Source organism: Lutra lutra, chromosome 3 (assembly GCF_902655055.1).
Source record: "Lutra lutra chromosome 3, mLutLut1.2, whole genome shotgun sequence".
NCBI lineage: Eukaryota > Metazoa > Chordata > Mammalia > Carnivora > Mustelidae > Lutra > Lutra lutra.
In genome coordinates, this window is record NC_062280.1 from 29966774 (window position 1) to 29977092 (window position 10319).

Sequence of the window (10319 nt, forward strand, 5' to 3'; positions counted from 1 at the left end):
AGAGAGAGAAAGAGAGAATGGACACATGGTGGGGAAGGACAGAGGGAGAGAACATCCCTGTTGATCATGGAACCGGGCTTGGGGTTCCATCTCACGACCCATGAGATCATGACCTGAGTGGAAACCAAGAGTCAGAGGCCCATCCAACTGAGCCACCCAGGCTCCCCTAAATGCTTGTTATCTTAAGTTGATACCTTTGGGATAACTTGTTCCATAACTAATACCGTATTTCATAGAGTTAATATTTGTAAAGCTCTAGAACATTACCCACCAAACAGTTAAATACCATGTGTTTGTCAAACATAAATTCACGTGGAAATACATACCTAACTGGGGGATTAGGGTAAAGGAAGTGCCCTCTGGGTCGGTCAAAAATTCACACAATCAAGTCTTGGCTATTTCAAAATCAAAGCCTTCTGCTGTCTTTAGGGCAATCTTGCCTGTTTTCATAACAATCTGCAATAAGGAGGAGACCCTGATTTATATTTCCTGCAGAAGAGAAGAGATATTGAAATGGTAAGCGCCAAAGAAATTAAAAGTCATTTCGGTTTTTCAATTCATTACTTCTAGAAAAAAATTTGAGCCCAGCTTCATTACTAGTGCTCCGTTTTAGTGCTGATGATAATTGCAAAGGCAGTATTTTAAATTAGAATGTATAAGACCACATGTAATTAACCTGTACAGAAGGGCTGAGACTTCATATTAGACTATTAAATCAATCCCAGCAGAATCACTAATGCTGAGCAATTGATTTGAAAATACTGTACGGGCAGAGGAAAGAAGCTGGATGCTAATTACCATCCACGAGAGTTGAGCACACTCCTCCAATGCCGTTGGAGTGGCTGGCTTTTTCCTCTGGCCCTTAACCCACTAGAAGCTGAAAATGCAAATTAGTTCAGCCTGAAGACTTAAAACAACCTTAAGTCTAAGGCAAGAGAGGGTTTTTCTGTCACTCTGTATGAGGATCAAAAGGGGACTCTCAACCTGTTTGGAGGCCGTGACTTGGAAGACCAAGCTGTCTGTTGTGGGGTCCTGGTGAAGAGTCCCGGGAAGGCTCTGGTCATAGCATTTCTTCCTTTCTTTCCTTCCTTCTTTCCCTCCTTTCTTTTTTAAAGACTTTATTTACTTATTTTTCAGAGAATGAGGAGGAGAGAGAGATAGAGATAGAGAGAGCACACAGGCAGGGGGAGTGGCAGGCAGAGGGAGAAGCAGGCTCTCTGCTGAGCAAGGAGCCCGATGTGGGACTCGATTCCAGGACCCTGGGATCATGACCTGAGCCGAAGGCAGAGGCTTACCTGACTGAGCCATCTAGGCATCCCTCGCAGCATTTCTTGAGGCGGTGAGCATGAGCTGCTCCCTCTACACTTGCATTATGTATATTCCCCTCCTACACTTTCCTCTCTCAACTCAGCTCTACTCCCATTTCTTCTTGTTTCCACCCTGCCACATCCATTTACCTGCTTTCTTTTTTTCACTGGGTCATTCAAGGGATTGGCAAATACCTGCCGGCTTACCCAACAAAAAGAGCAGTAATGACCATCGCTTACCTTTATTCTCTGGGGCAGAGAATGTAAGCTGGCTGTCAGAATCCAGTCCCCCCTCCCCCTCTAGGAATATGTTGTAACCAGACACGCGGCCAAATTATATTTCTCAGACTCGCTTGCGGTGAAGTATGGCCAAGTCTTTTCGTGGCACCGTGAGGGGAAGTGATGTGTGTCGTTTCTAGGCAGAACCCTTCCAAAGAAGTCACGAATCCTCCTGACTCCCTCCCTTTGCTGGCTTGATGCAGATGACGACATGGTCCTAGAGCCACAGATGGAGTGAGTCTGGGCCGTTGAATCGCCAATGTGGAGTAAGGCCAAGATGAACCAGGTTCATACTTCTGGGTCTATCATGTGAACAAGAAATCTTTTGTGTTTGGGCCATTGTATAATTTAAGGTCTATTTGTTGTATCCCTTTAGCTTATTCCTGTCTGTGTTTCTGTGCACTATCTCATTTAATTCTCATAGCCACCTTATTAAGGGCACCGTTATTATTCTATTTTATAGATGAAGAAACAAAGGCTCAGGAGATGAAACAACTTGTCTGAGGACACCCAGATAGTAGATGACAGACCTGGCACTGGGGAAGTGATAAAGAAGTTCAAAATGTTATCTATGTATTAAGCTCTGTTCTTCAATTTCCAGGTGATACTGTGGTTTTACACACATTTCAGACCAGTCTTCTTGCATATCCGTCCAAGGGAGGGGCCAAAGGCAAGACACATGACCATGGAGAGGTGAAGTGGGGATGGGAATGCAGAGTTCTGTTATTTTGTTTTTCCTTAGCTCCCCACGGCAGCAAGGGGTACAGGTCCCATCGTAGGCAATAGGTAAATTCAGTCAAGATTGTCTCTGACACTTTCAAGAACCTATTGATGTCTTTTTCCCTTTAATCTTAACTTCTTCTCATGCTCTGTGAAGTCTGGGTTAGTCTAATAGAGGTTTGGCATTAATAATGGACACTTTATAGGGGCACTGGGGAGTGCTCACTTGGCTAAGGCCCCGACTCAGGTCATGATCTCAGGGTTGTGAGATCGAGCCTCATGTCTGGCTCCACGCTCAGTGCAGAGTCTGCTTGAAGAGTCTCTCACTCTGTCCCTCACCCCACTCTCTCTGCATGAGTGCTATCTCTCTCAAATAAATAATCTTAAAAAATAAGAATGGACACTTAAATATATTTTGTGCAAATTACACTTTGAGCTTGGAGGATAAGAGCCTCCCCAAAAGATATGAGCTGATATCAGGTTGAGCTCCAACATGAGAGAGGCGCTCAGGTGGTAGTTTGGGTTACCATTCAGTTCAGGTGGAGATCCTACAAGTCAGTAGAAGCCCTAAAACTGGCCTTTCCTAGATACCTGGCCTCTCATCCATGTTTTCTAGAATTCATAGAGTTTATTCTGAAATTCTAGCCTTATTATTCAGTTGCAACATCTGTCGTTAGCAAACCATGTTACCTGGGATTTGTTATGGCTCTAGGTGCAATGTCACACCATATTATGAGTGTCATATTTTTGTTTTAGCCACAGACCATATTGTTAGTAGGAATCACATGTTTGGTCTGTGGGCATGCTTGGCCTTTAAACTTTTGCGGCATAAAGCCAAGAAGACTAAGCCCAGCACCCCTGGCTTGGCAGACCATAGGGTCTTACCTCCTTCTACTACTGATCAATACCTTCTCTGGAGAAGAATCTTCATTGGTTAATGGATGAATGAGTGAATTTCACAGTACTCATAAAGAGCCTGCTATTCCCCAGGTACAGCTGGGAATGTGGAATGGGCATAGCTCAGGTGAACAAGAGGGACATGATCTTCAGGGAGTTTAGAGTTCAGTGGGGGAGATAGATACCTGCACCAGAAACATAACACCATGGTGGGTCATGAAGGACATGCATAGGGAGCCATGATTATGATTCCCAGGAGGGACTTACTTAGGGCAGAGTGGACACGGAAGGCCTCTCTGACCTCTCTGAGGCCTCTCCCTCATCTGACCCTTCCCCCCCCTCTGATGGGGAAGGCATTTAACCTCCAGCCTGAAGGATAAGAAGTTACCATTATTGAAAAAGGGAGATCAAGGAATGGGGGAAGGAGGCAAATGACTTCAGAGAGGAGTGGTTTGTACTGTATAGTGAATGTTTTGAGGGTAACTTACTGCTTCTCCCTGGTGTGTTCACTCTCAGCCTTAGCTCTCATGGGAGATTTCTGGGCTCAGTGGCCTAAAGGGAAGTATTTGTTTGGGAGTTGAGGACCCTTACTGACTACACCTGCTCTCACTTTTAGAAGCAGGTTTAACTCAAGGGGGTCTCCTGGGAGTTCTTGCATATGGCCCAGTCCCTCCCTCTTGACTCCACCCACTTCTCACTTGAACACTGTTTTTAGCCCCACTGGAGAAAGGAGTCAAGAAGCTCTGGGGCTTACGGGTCTATGCAGGACGTTGTTTTGCCAGAACAAGTGGGAGAGGGTTGGGCCTGGACTCTTCAGCTGCCCCAGGGCTTGGTGGGTTAGGGTGGAGGGCCCTGAGCTGTACAGAGGACACTTGGAGAAATAGAGCTCTTGGATCCCACCATTGGCTCTGGTCCCACTGAAATCACCCACCTCTCCCTTGAGTCCCAAGCATAAAGGCAGGGCAATCTGAATGACCACCAGGGAAAAGAGGCCCAGTCCATGTGTGCAGGCACCCACACACGTACACTCATTAGTCTGGAGAGGGTGGGGCAGAGGTACTTTTCTACAGACTCTTCAAGCTCATTTAAAGTCTTAAGAAAATTCCTCAAAGGCTCCATTTATCTTTTAGAAGGTCAATTTCTTTCAGAGGTGTTCTATATCAAGGTTATTTACATAGATTTTGCTGGAGGGAAGGGTATTGCTTATCCAACAGAAAGTAAATCCACTTTTCTCATGTTTTCCTTTTCTTTCTTTCTTTTTTTTTTCTTTTTCTCTAGAGCATTGGAGACAACTCAGCATCCATCCTTTTGGAACCTGATTCTGAGCTCCAGTGCCTCCTGTCCCTGATTACAGTGGCCTCTAACCCATGGCTCATCCAAATCCCTCACGGCTCAGGATAAGCACGTTTTCACTTGTTAATCTATCCATTGGGGAGTCATAGGACATTTTATTTTAAGTAAAGTCAGATGAGATTTAGGGAGAGTTTCACCAAGTGTAAATCAATGCCTTGAGGCTTTGGGAGTATTCCTTCTCGTCTTTTCTCTTGGAATATGCAGTTTAGACCCCATGGGTATGGTTTAGCAAGATCTCAAACTAGAAACTTACTGAAAGTAATCTCCAACACAACTCCAAACTTTCTTAAACATCTGTCAGGAAAAAGAATAAAGTGTAGTTTTTTCCCCCCTCATCAATAAATGCACATACCATCCAGGTTTCTACTCCAATTTGGGAGGGAATGAAGTGTTACAAATCTAGGTCAGGGTCATCTCTCTTCATCTCTGAAATGTCCTGGGATCTGCCAAGCCATTGCTGAAGTCCACTGGACTTGTTACGCACCTGCTCTGTGCAAGGTGTTGGGGATGTAACACTGCTCAGGATATAGCCTTGCCTTGGAGAAAATAAGATCTGTCCAGGAGAGAGACAGGTAGAGATGAAATAGGATGACATAAAAAAGATAAAAGGGACATATTTGTATATCATATATATATATATATACACATATATATATGTATATATATATACACTATATATTACATATTACAGGAATGAATAGATGGGAAAGGAAATCTTTCTCCAGTGGGTGGAAGAGGCAGTAGGCGATTATTTGGCAATGTCTAGAGACATCTTTGATTATCAAAATTGGATGTTGGGGGTACTACTGGCATCTAATGGGTAGAGAGAGACTGCTAATCATCCTAAAATGCACAGGACAGCCCATTATAAGGAACAGTTATGTGGCTCCAAATGTCAAAGAGTGGTGAGAAGCAATCCTCTAGGGTCTGTCTGAGCTGGGCCTTAAACACGCCTGGAGCCTACCAGGCTGCAACCAGGGAAGGCCATTCTGTTCAAAGCCTTTACTCTACTTTAAGCTTAGGGGGTGGTAGAGGGGGCCAGACTGAGAAGAGATGAGGCTCTGGGTTTGGGGGGCTCAGCACCTAGGGATGGTGTTCCTGGGTGGCTTTAAAGCTGGCTCCAGGTATTTCCTGCACCTGCCATGTTGCAAGTCCAGGGTAACTGGGCAGGAGAATGGTATTTCCTCCTTTTGACGGTGACTCAAGAGGGAGAATTGAGGAATTTGTTCTCTTGGTCCTGACAAGGGTGGGTGTCCAGGAGAGAGAACACTGGAGACAGTAAGAGCAGGAGGATAACCCCCACAGTCGGTGACTTAACTTGAGCCTGTGCTTTGCAACACTCGTCAGGCAGCCAGACCATTACCTACAGGCACTCAGAGCTGGAGACTTAGGTGCTAGCTGGTAAACCTGTTCTACCTCAAGATCTGGAATGGAAGGTTGGAGCTGTACATTGACTCTCTGATGTCTCTCTTTTTTTTTTTTTTTTAAAATTTTAAGATTTATTTATTTATTTTAGAGAGACAGAGTGCACACACTCATGAGCAGGGGTGGTGGGGGGAGGGTAGGGACAGAGGTAGAGAATCTTCAGCAGACTCCCAGCTGAGCTCATGAACCTGAGATCATTACTTGAGCAGAAGTCAAGAGTCAGATGTTTAACTGACTGAGCCCCTGGAGGGGCTTTGGACAGAAGCCAGAAAGATGTTCTTAATTGAAATGACACAGCATTATCTGAATGGACCCTCCCAATAGCCCAGTGAGGTTATTCCCCAAAAGGTAATAGTGCATTGAAGTACAATAGCACAATGAAGGAAATAGACTGAGAGCAATTTGGGTGCTGCTGATGGGGAGAAGATAGAGTCCTGGTTTGGCTGGTGGACCAAGGCTGAGCTATTTGCTAGAATTGTCCATCGTCCTTGACTGGCTCTGTTCTCTAGCCCCACGACTCCTGCTGTTACCTATGCGGGCCTTTGGTGGCTCTGCTGCCCTCCAGCTTTAACATCACCAGAAGGACACTCCAAGGTGTAAGGAGAATGAGATCTCCCATAATGCCTCACCCTAAGGTAATTGTTTGGTTTTGCTTCCTGCCATCGTCTGTACAGACCTATAGTTGCAAAAAATAGCATAATTGTTGTGGAGTCCTTTTGCATGTGTGATGTGCTTGTCCATGTTCTGCACAGACCCTTTGAATCATTTTAAGGAGCTCATCAAGGTGGAGTGCTATCACTTACCTATCAATTCCCCTCTTTGGTCATTTCAGAGGCTTCCAGAATTTCAGAATCACAAATATCATTGTCGTGAGCATCTTTGTGTAAATAGATCTTTTGCTTTCTTTCAAAGATCTCTTTAGGAGACATTTCTAGCACTGGGATTAATGTGTCAAAGGGTATGAATATTTTCACGGTTTCAGATATATGTTGTCAAATTGCTTTCCAGGAGTGTAGCAATTTACATACCTGACATGAATAAATGAATGTAGCAGGTGGGCAAAATGTTGCAAGCATTGAATATTATTATTTTCCTTTCTTTTTTTTTTTAAGATTTTATTTATTTATTTGACAGACAGAGATCACAAGTAGGCAGAGAGACAGGCAGAGAGAGAGGAGGAAGCAGGCTCCCCGCTGAGTGGGCTTGATGCGGGGCTCGATCCCAGGACTCTGGGATCATGACCTGAGCTGAAGGCAGAGGATTTAACCCACTGAGCCACCCAGGTGCCCCTATTATTTTATTTTCAAACTGTTTTTGTTTGTTTGTTTGTTTGTTTTTGCTGGTTTAATATATATGTAAGAATCTTAATTTAAATATATGAAATATGCCTAGGACGCAGGTTGGCACTGGTGTTTCCCTGCAGGCTATGATCCCTATCCTGCTCCTTGGACTATAGCCTTGACCTTCTGTCTGTCCTGTATAATCCCCATCCCCCACATGACCTTGGCTGCCATCACTCTCCTGTGAGTGCATGGCCTTGGCTTGGCCCACATTCCCATAAATGTTAGGCATTAATGGTAACACTAAGCATCTAGATTGAGCACGTCTGTAGCATGGTGGTTGAAAAACTGCATATATTCAACTTTTGGTTACTTAGTTTATCAGTTGTGTGACCTTGGATAAATTACCTAATTTCTCTGAGTCCGGGCTTAATTGAGGTAATGTATGTTAAGCACGTAACACTGTGCCTGTTACAGAGTAATGCTAGTGTTAATAATACTCAATTTTACTTACTTATTTATTTTTAAAGATCTTAAAAAATTTATTCATTTGAGACAGAGACACACACAGAGAGTACATCAGCAGGGGAAGGGGCAGAGGGAGAGGGAGAAGCAGACTCCCCACTGAGCCAGGAGCCAGACTTGGGGTTCTATCCCAGCACCCAGAGATCCTGATCTGAGCTGAAGGCAGATGCTTAACCATCTGAGCCACCCAGGTACCCCAATAATAATCGATTTTAGTTAATCATGTCATTATTTGAGATGGCAATATTATATCCTCATATTACAGATGAGGCATTGAGGCTCTGATGGGGTTGAAGTACTTTGTGCAATATGGGCGACAAAGACAGAACACACTGTGATCCCTGGCCCTTCCCCTCTGCGGCTCTGTTGAGTGGGCCCTGTGGGTGGGAGCAGGATTCATGAAAGCCCTCTCTATACCAGGACAGCCGGTGCTAACCTAGCTATACATGGAAATGACTGCGAGCTACAGACAGACGGGTCTCTAAACCCAAACCAAATGAATTCCACACTGCCCCTTGTCTGGATTCCAAAAATGCTAGCAGTCACTCTAGTACCACTTAATCTGAGGGGAAGTATGGCTGAGGGGAACTTAGAGTGGAAAGAGATTAATCTTAGCCAATTGTGGTTAAAATGTCTTACTTCTGAAAATTTTAGAGACACGTGTGACCATGTGCACTACGGCTCTGGGCCTTGGCGGAGGGTGGGGGTCCCCGGAGCTGAAGCCCCATTCGTGTCATGGTAAATGGGCCGCGGGTCTGGTCTTTGACTAGGCATTAACCAGGCATAGCCAGGGCTGGTTACTTTTGATGGCTTTTCCCTTTTCTCTGAATTAAAACTTTGTCATTAGCATCATTTCAGCCTGAGAGTTTCTGCCAGGGTAGAATTACTCTAATTAAGAGGAAGAGAAAAATAAGTTGCTAGTCATTAATTTCTCTTGATTAGAAGGTGACCCAGTTTGAGGTTAAACGAAGAGGATGGAGGTAGTAATTTAGCTCCCTGGGAGGGGGTGGCTCGTGGAGAGTTTTGTGAGTTGGTGAAGCAACAGCTGGATCCAAGATTGCCACTTGATTTGAATTCATAGCTTCTTGTACACAGATGTATAAGAGATCTTTAGGGATGGTGTGCTAACTTTTAGAAGGAACGAAAGCACGGGTGGTATGGATGCCACATCTGCGTCCCAAGACGTGTTCGAAGCCTTTTTCTCTTAAGTGTAAAAATAGCATATTCTCATTATTTCTTGATTTGAGGATCGAGGCCTTGAGTGGTCCAATGCTGGGATAGCAAGAAACTTACCTTAAGATTCTGCCCACAGCATTGAACATATGTTAACAGAACTCCAATATTTCAGCTTTCTTCCTTAATACAGGACACAGCATTTTGAGGTTTTTGGGATGAGAACAAAGCATCATTTAGTGTAAAGAGCACAGACTTGGGAGCCAGAGGACCCGAGTATGAGTGTGAGTTCTGCTTCTGCATTTGCTAGCCCAGTACCGTTTGAATTAATCATTTGGGTTCACTGAACTTGTTTCCAACATTACAAACCGAGTTTGAGGCATCAAATGAGATAATTAGATATATAGGATACCGAAGGGACATACAATAGTTTTTATGTCATCATCCAGTTCTCAGATGACTTATGAATCGGGACTTCAAGCAGCATCTTTGGGAAGGCGAGGCAGGCGTCTAAGTTTTCATTCTAAGGGCAAAGCTGGTGAGGGAAAGCCTGCCTCAGCCTCCAGGGGTCATGTGCCTTCCTCTTTCACCTGCTAAGGCTCTGGTGGCCCTGGAGACTATGCACATTTTGGAGAGATGTAACTTCATAATTTTTTTTATGGTCCATGGCCAAGTTTAAAGAAGAGACGGAGGCTTGCAAAATTTTTATTTATGACGTGATTGTCAGAACTCAAGTGTTCGCAAATACTGGCAGGGTTGAATTTATGGAAGTGGAGGCTATTTGAGTGTGTTATCCACCCATTTTACAATGTTGCCGTGATGGAGGTGTTAGAATCTGGCTACGGGACAGCCTGGGGACATCCCGGGAGCTGCTTGTCCTCAGCAGGCTCTTTTCCCGTTTGTATAGTGACTTATGTTGAAAGGCTAAATGCCACAAATTCAACTTGTAACTCGTATAGATCTCAATTTGGCTGAAGCAAGTTTTGTTTTTCTGGGTCTATTCTTAATTAGTAATTTGGTTCTGGTTTAATTACCATTGTCTGCTGATTGTTTTTTGCCTCCTTAGCACTCTTTAACCCATTAACTTTTGAAATTTGACGTGGCTATCTCAAGTGGATAAAGAATAATCTTTTTTCTTAAAGATAATTTCTTTTGGGGGAAAGATTGTAATTCACAGTTATTTGCAGTTGGTGTCAACGGGTGGAGCAGGGGCCAGAGATTAGAGCAGAAACTGTGAAGGCAGGGGCTGCCCTGCCCCCCCCCCACCCCCGCGTCCCCCTCCACTGGCCAGGCCCCCGCCTGCAAGTGTAAATGCAGGCTCCGACTGGCTCAGTAGATCGAAGTCTTGATCTAGCTCTCC